We start from the raw sequence: 15,157 nt of genomic DNA on the forward strand, positions 1-15,157 counted from the left end.
GGGCAGTGGGGCAATTCTGGCACCCCACACCCCACCTCCCTGGCAGCAACCCTTGCCCATCACATGTGGGGAAGCATCGTTGCACAGCTAACTCCTCACTGATCCATGATTCCTAATGGAACAAGGAAGGCCTCCCATATTCTGGGCCAAGATAATGGGGATGCTTTCTTCCCAGGTGAACCACGGAGTCCCGTCAGAAGTGAGACTGCATCGTCTGATGGGCTCAACTGGGGAGAAAATTACTCATGTGATGAGGTTGATAGATATGATAGCCTCTTTCTACAAGTAATTTCTGTTGTTTTATATTTTCTCTCTATCTCCCTCCCTTTCTCTCCCCCCCTCTCTATATATGTATAATCTGTCTGTCATCCGTTTCTGTCTATACAAACAAGGTTTATGCTTGCAACCTGTTTCTTCATTTCAATAGAGTCATGGCCCTTTTTGATTTCTGAATGATAATTAGTTGAGTCATGCACAATTTTCCAAGTCGGTGCCTCATCACACTACATTTTAAAGAGTAGGCATAGAGTGTGCATTCCACTTTAAATCCTGTGGCTGCCTTTTGCACAATTTAAGTTTGTGCAGAGGACTGATATCTGTCACATGCTCCAAGACAACATGCACAGCACCATCCTTGGGTACTCAAAGCAATTCCTTCACTCTGCTGCCCATCTTTCCCAATGCCATAAGTCTGTTTTAGGGGAAGAGTAAGAGATGAGTCTCTAGGTCCTTGGTGAAAAGCTTTTTCTTAATCCCACTGTTATCACTAGCCTGTCTCTGAGGGCATGTTAACAGGGCTTTCTTGGGACCTATGTACACTGTCATATAATGCAGTTTTGTAATGCAGTTTAATTTCAATGCAGTGAAATTGCATTATATGGCAGTATAGATGGGGTCATGGTGGCAGCTCCCAGCCAGTGGGATTCTCTTCCATGGGAAATTTGGATTGCCCTTTTCTGTACTCTTCCACTGCCAAGGAAAGACTTTGTAAGCAGGTATTTTTCAATTAACAGTTTGTGTATAAAGTTCTTTGAATGGTGTTTGTGTGCTATATATTTATTCTTACACTTATGTTATTGCTTTATTTTATTTCAAACTTGCAGTGTTTTTAAAAGAATATATCACTTTATTGTTAGTTTTATTATTTGTCATCAGATTTTTTTTTTTACCTAGGGAAATGATGGTATAGAATTGTATGGCTCAATTTGTAATTCATTTATTTCTCCCAAGGCATCAAACAAGGTGCAGTAATGTTGGAGCCTTTTCCTCCTCTGTATGATAATTTGGGTAGTCATGTGACACATCACCTTGTGTCCCCACTTTCTTCATTTATTTGTTTCTTCCATTCTACGTTTTGTATTCATTTCCCATAAATGCCTATTTCCCTTTCTGCTTTTCCTTTAGAAAGGACTAATGATTTAGGCCTTGAGCAACATTGCTGCTTGATCAGTGGAAGTAATATGTTTTAGACAATATTTTCAGTGCTTTGGTATTTTCAATGCCAAAGCCATGTGAAATAGCAATGTGTTAATATGGTACATGAAGGCTCTAAAAGGAAAAATAGGTAAAATAGGCTGGTAACTCTCTCTGCCACATGGCAGAGAGAGTTTCCGGAATTATATCTGGGTCACTATAGTGGATTTAGCAAAGATATAATCATCATTTGCTTGACAGGCTGTTTCAGCTATTACAGTCTAATTCAGGAAATCATTTTTTTTCACTTATTCACTTTCCTAAAATGTAGAATATTTCAAAGGAACTGTTGGAGAGAAAACTAGGCTGGGATTCCAGTGCAGGTTCTATGGTTTGGAGTTATTTCAGGTCAACCAAATGCACCCTGGATCTATAATTTTATCCAAAACTATAATTTTATCCAAATTGCATGCAAATTCTTTTGTATTGCAAAAGCAACTGTTGCAAAAAGAATGGTTGCTGAGAAGGATGTGAGGGAGGAACAGTCTCGTTTTCTTCTCTCCCTCGTCAGTTGAGTTCTCATTTTATTTAATTCCTCTTTTAAATTTCAAGGGGAGTAAATTGATCTATGCCAACCCCCAACAGACACCCTTTTATCTTTTCTTTTTCAGTTTCTCTTTTCTTTTTCCATTAAATATTTACTTTCATGCCATTTTTCCCCCTAAAGAGAAAAATATAAGAGAAAAAGAAAGCTTGTGTGGAGGTGTGTGATTCCCAGCTGAAAAATGTCACAGGAAAATGGTTTCATTTTTCCCTGCTTTTCTGTCTGAATATAACACTGATTTTCATTTTTCAAAACATGGTTGGGGAAATGATACCCATGGCTGAGCATAATATCCTTCCAACGAAAAGTATTAGGTGAGTTCACAGGCCGGAAAATGTGACCCTCCAGATGTTATTTAACTCAAACTCTCAACAGCCCTCATCTTTCACTAGGCTGGCTAGGTCTGTTAGGAGCTGACCTTCAGCAACATCCATAGGGTCTACCACAAGATGAAATGCAATTGAGAGCAGATACATTTAAATAAATGGGTCTTGATAATTACTTTAAGTAGGACTAATGTTGGATTTATCTTACACTCTAAATAGAATAGAATAGAACTGTGACATAGGCCCCACCTACACTGCCATATACTGTAATGCGGTTTGAAACTGCATTATATGATCAATGTAGACTCATATAATGAAGTTCAATGCAGTTCAATGAGTCTACATTGACCATATAATGCAGTTTCAAACTGAATCATATGGCAATGTAGATAGTGCCAGTTAATCATAGCTACAATTTTTCTTCTATGTTCAGGAAGACCTTTGACAAAGTCCTTTTCAGTTGACCCTACTGCAATCCTGGTGTGTGGTGGTCTGACCTAAATGGTAGCAGCCGGAAGCATTGGTGCTCTATTTAGGCTTGATAGCTGGGAGCTCAATTTTAATTTATTCAGTGCCATTATCATCAACATGATCATTATCCCACTTTACTCTCTTAAATGAGACTCAAAGCAAGTACAATTAAATTGTGTGGCCCCTACATCCCATAGCACAGAGCTTATTGGAGCACTATTACTTAAGGAGGAGGAGCTTTGGAAAAGGTTTAGTGATAGACCTTCCTGGTTTGCTGGGCTTCTACAAACTGAACAGAGAAGTCATGTAAGAATATTATATGGAAATCTCCAACATTCCTTCCACCTTTTATTTAAACTAAGGTTAAAAAGGTATGTGACTGCAAAACAGAAAAGAGCAAAGGCAACAACTCTTCACCCAACCATGTTCTTTTCACTTTACTTATTGTTGTCTAGTCACCCAGTTCAAAGAAATACTCCTGAAGGTGCTTATAGTAGGCCTGGGATAGTAGGCCTGATTGATTGAGTGTCATCCACAAACCTAATAATAATAATAATAATAATAATAATAATAATAATAATAATAACAACAACAACTTTATTTTTATACCCTGCCCCATCTCCCCGAAGGGACTCGGGGCGGCTTACATGGGGCCTTGCCCGATAAGACAAACAAATATCAATAACACAGCAATAACACAATTATCCCAATAAAAACATCAATATCAGTAAAAACAATAGTTAAAATCGACATGAAGCATACAATATTAAAAACAGGAGACTAATTCATAGAACCCGGGCAAAGTGCAGAATGTGCCGAAATGGGGAAGGTAATTTCACAGTTGAAATGGACAATAAAATGCAGTATAACAATGGCAACACCTCAAGAATGGGGCTATTATAAAATGGGCAGATAGATCAATCCAACAACAAATTAAGCGTCAAAGGCCTTTTGGAAGAGCCAGGTTTTTAAGCTCCTTCGGAAGGAGAGGAGGGTAGGGGCCTGCCTGATCTCTCTAGGGAGCGAGTTCCAAAGCCGGGGGGCCACGACGGAGAAGGCCCTCTCTCTCATCCCCACCAACCGTGACTGCGAGGGTGATGGGAGCGAGAGAAGGGCCTCCCCTGACGAGCGAAGATAATGTGCGGGTTCATAGGGGGAGATGCGGTCTTTAAGGTAGGTGGGTCCCAAACGGTTTAGGGCTTTGTAGGTGATAACCTGCACCTTGAATTGGGCGCAGAAAGTAAATGGCAGCCAGTGAAGCTCCTTAAACAGAGGCGTTGAACATTTTAACCTGGGGAATTTGTAACTTATTCCCTAATTTCATGTATGAACAGAAAGTGAGACGTCAGTATGTATATGTTTCTATGTGGTTTCCCATGGAACGTTATGCTCTAATCTGGTACTAGAAACAAGAGTTGCTTCTAAATCACTATTTGTTTCATGGGTTTATTATGGTAAGAGTGCATTTACCATCCTAGGATTTTTTTTCTTTCGGAACAACGACTGCATGCCTCTACTTGCCATATAAACATATATGCGTATGTATTCTTTTTTCTTTTTACATATTTAACAAGTATTAAAATATTAGTGTATAAAGACAATTAAACTTAGGGCAATTTTTACAGGTATGAAAATCTGGACTAATCCTGAATTGACTCTTGGCTGTTGTCACAGCACTGCAGCATGTGTGGTATCACAAGTTATCCTGGGTTAAACTGGCTTTGCCCTGCTTCAGCCAAAGTTGGGAGGTGCCCTGAAGTTTGCTTGAAATTCTAGTATTCTGCAGTTTCAGGGCAATGTGGACAACTAGATCAGGTCTCATTTGGACCAGTTTGCTGTTCAGATAGGACATTGTTACCATCGTCATGTCTGTGTGCTCATCAGGGGATGGATTGTGTTCATGTTGCTGCTGTTGCTTCTCCCAGCCACCAACAAGTTCATGGCCATCACATTCTGACATCAAAAGAGGCACCTGGGGAAAGAAGAAGGTGGGGAGATTGGCCCCCTTCCTTCTTCCTGGTTATGCAGGCACCTCTACTGATGTCAGAACAGGGCACCTCTAATAGCCAGGAATTTACAAATAGTTCTGTGGATGGGAGTGGTGAGGGCAACACAAAAGGTAAGATGATGGTCCAGTGATCCCAATGTGGTCCTGGTGAGGCTGTTTTATTTAAAAAAACAACAGAGGGCTGTTCTTTTAAAAATTTAACAGAATGTGCCCTCCATGTAAAAATAATACAAAATGCACAATACTTCATTTTATCTACCAGAAAGATAACTTTCAGAATATTTCATTCAGTTGTCTGTAGAGTCAAATAAAGCTTTATATCCCCAAGGGATGTAGCCAGGCAGAAAAATCAAGATTTGATCAAGATACAGATAGATATCAAGAAGGAGTATTGGCTACTTTGCTTACTTTCCCTGAGAGTGTAGGAACACAAATTACAGATGACAATTTATTTCAACTTTCCAGCTTTTTCAGGAGACTGGAAAACTGAAAAAAATTAGTAGAAAGAACAAATGCTATTTTATGTGTAGCCACACAATTGGTCTATTAGTCTTGTCAAATCTGGTTGGCAGGGATTCTCCAAGGTTTCAGGCAGATTCTTTCCAAAACTCTACCCAAGGCCTTTGTTGTCTTGCACTTAAGTACTAGCAAAAGCCATCCACATACAGCTTTCAAAATCAGACAAGATCAAGTATTCACTATTCAGAATACTATAATCAGAGTGACCATGCAAATCAGAACATACATTGACTCCTAGTAAACCTGTTAAAAGATATGTGCACAATTATTCAGCAAATTGCAATGAACTAACTTCAGTTCTGCACCTGCTTGTTTGATTTATAATGAGAAATTTAAAAGGAATATTAAATGTGCCCCCTGATCTGACATGTAGTCCAAGTTGGATTCAGTACCAGCTCATTCCAGATTGATTCAGATTTGACCCAACCTGATCCTGATCTTGAATCCAGATCAAGATTCAGAAATTGGAATTACCTCTCTTCTATTGGCACACATAGGGAAATCAAAATGATATTACATTTTCCTTTCCCCTATATATCTACATGAAATTTGATGAGGTCCTAAAAAGTATATCAAGCCTAGAAAATAGCAGACAGGTAGCTTCAGGTTATTATTTTAATAGACAGTTTTATATTTAGGCAAAATATTTATTTCATTTCATTTATACGCTGGCTTTCTCCCAGAATGGGACCAATGGCAGCTCACAATCTAAATTAATTGATCTCACTGAGAGCACATATTATAAGTTGTTTAAACAAAAGGTATTTCCCTGCTGGCAAAAAGGGAACAAGGAGGAAGCTAGTCTAGCCTTCCATGGAAAGGAGTTCCAGAGGGTGAGAGCCACTGAGAAGACTCTCACTTGTGTCCTCATCGAGTGAATTCAGGATGGTGGCAGGAGCAAAATAACAGCCTTCCCTGTAGATCTTAAGATCATGTCAAGTTCATATAGATCTAACCTGTATCTGGCTTTATAAATAATGATCAGCACCATGAATTGTGTCCGGCAGTGGAACTGTAGCCAATGAAGTTGTTACAACAAGGGAGTTATGGTCTCCCTATAACTTGGCCCCGTCAGCATTTTGGGCAGAGGATTTTGGATCCACTGAAATTTCTCAATAGTTTCTAAAGGCAACCCCCCATAGAGTGTGTTATAGCACTCCAAATACAATGTGATCAAAGTATCTGTCACTGTAACCAGATCTAACATCTCAAGGAAGAGACACAACTTGTGCATTAGTTTTAAATGTGCAAACATACACCTGGACACTGCTAAAATCTGGGCATCCAATGTCAAAGTTGAAACCCAGAGAATACCAATTTGTCATCCTGAGATTTCAGAGGTATTGCAACTCCATCCAGACAGGCAGAGTCCGTATTCCATAATATGCCTTTTAACCAAAGAGGAATACCCCTGTCTTTTCCTAGATTACATTTCAGATTGTTTGGCTTCAATGTAGTGATTAATTACAGCAGACATCTGTCCAATACTGAGATAGCTTCATTGGAATCAAATGGAAAGGAAAGAAAGTTGAGTGTCATCAGTATATTAGTAACACTGAACCACACACCTCTGGACGACCTCTGGCAGAGTTTTCATGGAGACATTAAACAGTATGGATGACAAAATATAGCCTTAAGAGACGCCTCAGACCAATGATCAGGGTGTCAAAGAAGAACCCTATCACCATCTTTAGAGTTTGTTCCCCCAGGAATAACTTGAACCACTAAATAACCGTGCTCCCAAATCTCATCCCACAGAGATACTATAGTCAATGGTATAAAATGTTTCGAGAGGCCCAGCAGAAACAATAGGTAAACATTCTCTCATTCACTTCCTTTAGAACTCTGGAGAAAGAAGATGAGACAAAATAAGAAGGGGTGGGGAAATGTTAATGAACGTGCCCTGATGCTGTGAACCTTAAAACAGTAATTATTGTTAGGTAACAGTAGACAGCCCATAATAGTTCTATGATAGTTCAATGATTGTTTTGCCCCAACCCGTCAATGGATAATCTGATAAAAAGAAGTCAGAAATCATCATAATCATCATCATGATTTTGAATGGCAATAACAGGTTCTATTGAAAAGCAACAAGAAGACATTAAAATGCTCAAGGAAACAACAAACCCTGCAAAAGTAGGGGAAACAATCTTTGGAAAAAGAATTGAAGGGGAAATAATAATAATAATAATAATAATAATAATAATAATAATAATAATAATAATAATAATAATAACTTTATTTATAGACTGCCCTCTCTCCCCGAGGGGACTCAGAGCAGTTTACATACAAAAAACCAAACATTCAATGTCGCTTAATCAAAAATCCCATTTAATCACAAAACAATCCAGTAAAGAATAAATAAGACAGAACAGTAAGGCTGCTTCCACACAGCCATGCACATTCTGCTCTAGAATCCACATTTGAGAACGTGGATTTAAAATATCTGTATCACACATAACAGTCTGCAAGCTCCCATGGAACCTTACAAAGCCACCAGATCTCTTAATCTACATTCTGATCCGGACTGACCACCGAAGCCCGGGATTTTTTTTCCTTATCAAACAGCAGGGACAAACATCTTCCCCAGGCTAGCTTCAGAGGCTGAAAAAGCTAACATTTTCCTGGGAATGCTTTTACAATACAACTACTCAGTTTTAGCTCTGATTATATTTGTCCTTTGTATTTAGCATCTGGATTCTTCTTATACCTGGTTTATACAGTTGAAGGATCCTACAGATTTTGTAGCTAGAATCTGGATTTGTGGTGAGTCTTTTTATCACACAGTTTCTTTGTGGATGCAAGTTGCAACATGCATTGGGGATAAAATGTTTTTGAACACCCCAACCTCAAACTGGCTTCAAGCCAGATTTTACTGTCTGTGTCTGTGGGGCCTGAGCAAAAGATGGGGTTGAGGTGAAAATGGAATAAGTGATTTCCTCACTGGTATCGTTGGCTGGGTGGAATATATTAAAAAAGTGTTTTCACTGCGTCATTTTGTTGCAGAGCCCACTTGAATTTTAGCTCCTGACATGCTGAAATTGAAAGGTCTAATATTTTTCCCCAAGTTGTCTTTCTTGTTTGTTTGTCTTTGTCACAAAATCTGCCAGTGCCTGAGGGAACAATCTATTGAGCTAAAAATAACATTTCAATTCCTGGATGATGGAAATGCCAATGCAGAAGAGTGGGGGAGTGAATCTTTTTAAATAGCTTTAAGGAGCAGCTTTTTTTTTGAGCCAAGCACAAAAAAAAAACAAAAAACAGATGGAATTTTGTTAACACAGAGTCATTACATGTTGCTTTTTGGGCAGCCTTCAGTTTCCTGCATGGGCCAAAATGTACTCTCCTCATGAAGACGGATCTAGCTGCATGACTTATGCAACACACTGTTTAGGTTGGAAGGCCAATGCATCACTTGATATATAGCTATTCTTCCCTTTTTTGTATTCTTCTCATAAAAGTTGTTATTAAGCACATGTTTTTAGGAAAAGGGGGAGGGGGAATGTTGCAGTCAATTGGCATATCAGACCCCAAGAATTTCCTCAGAAATATTCATATCGCCTTGCAAGTTTTCATTCCTAGACTATCATTTTCTACTTCTCGCTGTGCTGCCATCTGTTTCAGCTAGCACTTTGAGTTTGCAGACTCGCCCTGCCTCCCCTGTACCTGTCTGACACAGAATACTTCAGCAAAGAAGAGAAATCAATGAAAAAGGAGAGGATAGCTCTACAGCATCCCCTGTACAACTTTGATTGCTGCCAGCTCCTACATCTCATCTTCAATACTCTGGTTGACATGTGAAATGAGGGTCACTTGGCAGGTGATTCAAAGATGCACCTGTTTGGCACAAGGAGAAGTTGTCCGTACCGCTTTCCATCTCTGTCTATCTTTGCTGCTATTATGAAAAGTAAAAGAATTCCCAATTACAGGCTTTGAAAAAAAAGAGAGGCGGGAGTGGAAGATATTAAATGAAATCACAGTCAGAAAGGAATACACAGCAGCATCTGTGAAGCAAATGCACAAATTGGAAGATAAGCATTTGAAATAATCTAATTTCTGTAGCATTGTAGAGTTTTGCTTAATTTGATTGTAGACTTGTATGTAGGCCTCCTAAATTGATTTCAGAATAGTTGGCAGCAGTTGGTGGACATTTCCTTGGCGTATGTTGTTATAATTTGTAGTGCACCAATAATTTATAAAGGAGATGTAAATGTTTGCAAAGGGAAAGGAAATATTTTCCAGCATATTGAGAGAAAATGCTTCAAGCATGAGAATGAATCTTACTACAGATTTATGGGAATACTGCCTAACAAAAACATTTTAAAACAAAGTATGGTTTGCTGTCAGAGTGTATTCGAACATCAGAGCAGGTTTCTTATTTACATTTTAAAGTATTGTGTTAACCTATTATAATTACCAGCCATTTTGTACAGAGCTGGCTCTATTGCTCAGACAAGTGAATTGTCAATGAGCGCTAACAATACAATCCCCCTACCACTCTCTCTCTATATATATATTCCATTGGATTAAATACAATTGTTAGTCCCAACTAGTCTAGATGAGGGACTTAATTAACTATATAAACTCACCATTCAATAAAAAATAGATTCACTGTATCAATCCTAGCTGGGATAAGTAATTATATTTAGGACATCAAGTCCAATTTTCCCCCGAAGTAAAGACTTTCTGTATATATTTCAGATTTCAATATTAATGTCAAAATACGTAGTATGATTTTACATAGAATTTGTGCTACATTAGAACAGTAAAGACAAATATCACTTAAGTAAAATAAGCATTAAATATTAAATAATAAAAAGGTGTAAACACTAAGCTAGTCACAGTCAATGAAGTGGTTTAAAACCAGTATAAGAAAAGATTAGGACCAAGTACATTCCAATCTACTTGGAATACACGAAGCTCATTCCAGAAGTGTGTTTAAGAACTGGTCCAAGAGTCCAGAAGAGCCTTGAATTCGGAAGTTGAGTTCTAGTTAATTTATTTGTTAAATAAAGGTCTCTCCAGGGTCTAATACATCTTTAGGAGTCACTAAAAATATAGTGATGTTGCACCCATACTTCTAGGCTTTGGCCCATTGTTCATTTTTATTGAAAATAAATCAGACAGTGGAGGGCCCAGTGAAAAGTTGGCCCTTTAAAGAATTGGACAGCAGGGAGGGAGGCAATGTAGGCTTCCGATTCCTGGCAACGGATCCCTTACATTATAAATGCTGTCTTACAAAGAAAAATTTCATCAAATACTGTATAGTAAGGAATTGATGATCCTAAAGGAGGAATGAGAAAAATCAAACCCATTGCTACATGTATTTATTTATTTATTTGCTCTATTTCTACCCCGCCATCCTCTACCCCGAAGGTGTAAGTGGCTTACATGGAGGCAATTATTCAATGCCTTAAAACATGTAATACAGACATTGAAATTAAAATTAAATTAGATTAAAAACAGATATATCAAACATTTAAAACATTACATTACATAAGAAATCACGCCATCCATAATCATAGTCCAGACCTTTCCATAGTCATTCCATATTTTCCAGATCTAACCCTAAGACAATTGTTGAAGTTTCAAAGGTTCAGATCTGCTCCCCCATTTCACAAAAGGTTGGTCAAGAAGTTAATAAAATTCACTTCAAAAGGACCAGTATTGCCTTTCAAAATTCTTTGGGGCCTAAACAGGAAATGACCATCCAACTCTGCTTTGGGTCAGAATGTTCAACTGAAAGATTTTAACAGACCATGGTCACCATGCCATAGGGAATCGACAACATCAGAAACCAAGACATTATTGCACAGTTTAGAACAGTAGAATTGTGAAACAGTCACATTCCCAGGAGCAGAGTGCAGTTGTAGCTGCACCATTAAAACCATTGTACAGGTGGAGCAATTTTGCTGTTGTGTGGTGGTCACAATGTGCAACAGTATGAATGCAACAGTACAATACTCAGCATAACAAGTTATCCTTGCATAATTTCAACAGCAGAAGAAGGGAGCAACAGCTTGTAACAGAGTCGTGGAGGACTGGTAATCTAGTGGAAAGTGATAGGTGTCCTGCTCCAAGCCAGAAAAATGTCACCATCTTTTTAGTGCTTTATTATGCAACAAGAGTCACAATTGTACAATGGGACATCTTGCATGGTGCCCCATTGCACTTCATCACAATTCCCTTATATGTTTGGTTTTATATTGTGTCCGTGAAGTAGCTTCATCATCATAGAATGTTGCATCAGGTCTTGGTCCAGGTACAGTAGAATCTCGCTTATCCAACGTAAACGGGCCGGCAGAATGTTGGATAAGCGAATATGTTGGATAATAAGGAGAGATTAAGGAAAAGCCTATTAAACATTAAATTAGGTTATGATTTTACAAATTAAGCACCAAAACATCATGTTATACAACAAATTTGACAGAAAAAATAGTTCAATATACAGTAATGCTATGTAGTAATTACTGTATTTACGAATTTAGCACCAAAATATCATGATATATTGAAAACATTGACTACAAAAATGTGTTGGATAATCCAGAACGTTGGATAAGCGAATGTTGGATAAGTGAGACTCTACTGTATATGTGTGTATGTATTTGTGTGTATAGACTGGTTAGTGGATTTTAAGAATTTTCCCTATGGTTTTCAAATACAAAATGGTGTTTGTAATTTCGTTTTCTTCCCTCTTTATTTTTAACAACATGAAAGTAATGTGCGGCCACTTCAATCAGGACCTTGATTACTTTGGTCTTGTCTCTGGGATAGAATAACCCATGAAAATGATGCTACTGCTTTAAAAATAATATGTCTGCTGTGCTACTTTTAATAAATATATCTAAATAACCAAAGTTTTGAGATGTGCATCAGTCAATGGGTTTAATTGGTAAATGTGATGTTATGTGATTGTGAAGTAACTTACCTTTCTCCTCCTTGATGCAGTAAAGCATGCAGAAGTGTTTTTAGGTTGAATATTTTTATGTTGAATGTTTTTATATTGTGGAATGATATTTTAAATTGTAAGTCGCTCGGAGCACTCTGGTGGAGAGTGACTAATTAAGAAATAAAGTGAAGTGAAGTGAAGTGAAGAAGTGTTGCTTTATAGGAGCACCTCTGTAATATACTACAGTTCATTTTTTAAGGTTGAAGACAGGTATAGTACAGAAAGAGATCATGGCACATCCCTTAGCTACAGACTGGCTCCCATTTCTTTCCAGCTTTGCAATATAAATGACAAGTGAGTATTCCAGGGAATTGAACAGTGGCTCAGCCATCAGTCTTGCCCAACTCCTATATTTCAGTCACAGTGTCATTTTTTCTTTCTTTCTGTCTTTCTTTAGCAGGCATTGCTTGAAAGTTTTAGTGCTCAGGGGTAAACCACATGGAGCATGAGAAAGATAATATATCAATATTTTATTCATCCTGTTCATTTATGGATGGTTTCTTTCTTTCTTTCTTTTTAAATAGAACTAGAACCAAGATGAAATATATGGAGCTCTTGATTCACCAATACCCCCATTTTATTAATTTTGCAAAGTATTTTATTTTAATATATTATAAACATTATAAAATATACATATGGTTGATTTGCATACAAAACCAAATTTCCTGTGCAGAAAGCACAATTCTCTGGACAGGAAATAATATCTCAATGTAGACATCCATGTGGAAATTGTGTGCAGAATAAGCCCCAAATTGCGAATAGGCCTTGAAAATGGAATGGCTGCCAAAGCTTTCCTCTCAGCAGGAAGAAAATTGTTTCCTGTGAGAAGAAACCTAGTGAAGAATTACATTCCTACATCTAAGTGAAGACATTGGTGTCCACCAGCTGTAGTTACAATGTTGCTTGCAGTTTGCTCCCCATCACTTGCTTAATTTCCAAATCCTTTTCAAAGGTGGCCTCAACTTTTTAAAGGCAGAATGTGTTCACATTCATCTGACCTCTCAGATTCCTTTTACCCCATGTAAGCTACTTATTTTCCAAAAGCTATGGGCATTTCTATACAAATCACATGAGGTATGACTTTGCCCTTATGTATGCGTCTGGATATGAAGTCAGCATCATTGTTGGTGGCTTTCAATTAAATACTGTCATATCAGTGAGAACGAAACAAAAAACAAATGCTAAGCATTTGTGTTGTTAAATTTTTCTCTTCACGTCATGGTTCTGTATACTTTAACTGAAGTCTAATCCCTCTGGGTCCCATTTGCCCTCCAGAGCTTACTCCATTTTCCTCATATATCCCACTCAGTCATATTGATTAGGCAGCTGTTTTTGTGTTGAGACATAATTTGTGGTTGTGGAACAGTGTTTAGCGGGTGTTACAATACAGACAAGTGTTGACAGTCAAGAAATTAAATTAACGCCCAATAAATTTTTAACACCTGGCCTGATAAGCAGCAATATCATTGAATTTCACCTTTTAAGAAATTGATTCATGCTTCTCTAGCATTACTTTGACTTTGACCAACATTAAATAGTGTGTGCTGATATTATGGAAAAGAAAAGGGGGAAAAGCAGTAATGTTTGTTTAGACATTTTAAAGGGCTATAAATGGTAGGGGGGTATGAATGAAACTGTAGGTGGCTAGGACAGGGAATTCTTTCTGGTACTGCTCCCTTTTGGTGCTAACCCTTCACACTTGGTCTTTAACCTCCATGTTGAGCAGGGAGGTCTGAAAGAATGTTACCCAGATTTTTGAGGGTTCTTGATTTCATACTGCATTTCAGACATATTCAAATGAATGTAATTGAAGATTAAGGATGGAAGGGACATACTGAGAGCCAGTGTGCACAGCCTCACCCCTCAACGCACATTAGCTTTCCTACATTCAGGCCAATGTCCACACAAAGCTGTAAGAATCATACTTTTCAGATTGATAGATAGATAATATCTCAAGTGCCGTTCAATGTAATACAGTATAATGGTGAATCAACCAGCTGTAATTCAACATAAAACATACCTCAAGAGTAGTAAAAATATGCACATATGGAGATATGCAACATTAAGCAATACATGTCATGCAACACATAATAGGATACACATCTCAATACGTACTGCACAATGTGCAACTTGCAGACAAGGAACAGATGAGCACACCATCTACAAAGCTCTATTTTCACTGCTATCGACACAATATTTTAGTTTAAGGGGAGGTAATAGGACATTAAAGCTATTTGATCAACAATTATTGTTTCAAACATGCATTAAGCAATATTCTAGTCCATGTGTGTGGGAATGCATTCATGTGTGGAACAGCCATCACTGATCAAATTGCCCCAATGTGTTATTACTTTCTAGTGTGAGAATGCCTCCTAATGTGGGAACAATGTGTCAGCATGAAAGAGATCTCATGTAAGCCTTCCCAAACTCATCTAAGTGGGAACAGAGGTTCTTACCTTGAAAGGTATTTCTCTTTGGGTAAGTCTGACCTCTCACACTAATTTGCCCGGTGATTGAAGAAAGAGGTCTCTGTTAGGTCCCTCCTTTGGTGTAATTTCTGAAGCTTCATTAAGCGAACAGGTATCATCTGGGAATGAGGGAAAAATTAATTTAGTTTTCCTTTTAATATGAACCAACTTCAATTTGCACTTCCCTAGCTAATAAGTGAACTAGAACACAATTATCATTCAGCTTTTGCTTTTCTGCAAATCTTGTCAATGAAATACTCAAATCAAAGAAACGTGTACAATATTGCATAAACTGGGGGAGACTACATACAAAAAAATAATAGATTGAATGATCCTTGTTCTCTCTTCCAACTCAATGATTCTTTAATCCTTCGTGGTTTCCAAAAATGTGCATGCTAG

At 37.9% G+C, this 15,157-nt stretch overlaps 1 long non-coding RNA gene across 1 annotated transcript in view; it reads right to left on the reverse strand.

Moving 5' to 3' along the window:
* LOC134295483 (uncharacterized) overlaps nt 1–14,877 on the reverse strand; it is a 53,740-nt gene extending 38,863 nt beyond the window's left edge. Inside the window, exon 1 of the long non-coding RNA XR_010002077.1 lies at nt 14,747–14,877. This is a non-coding gene — a long non-coding RNA (uncharacterized LOC134295483). The remainder of the gene's footprint in view (nt 1–14,746) is intronic.
* Between the last annotated feature and the right edge of the window lie 280 nt (nt 14,878–15,157).

The sequence above is a fragment of the Anolis carolinensis genome, chromosome 1, assembly GCF_035594765.1.
Source record: "Anolis carolinensis isolate JA03-04 chromosome 1, rAnoCar3.1.pri, whole genome shotgun sequence".
Lineage (NCBI taxonomy): Eukaryota > Metazoa > Chordata > Lepidosauria > Squamata > Dactyloidae > Anolis > Anolis carolinensis.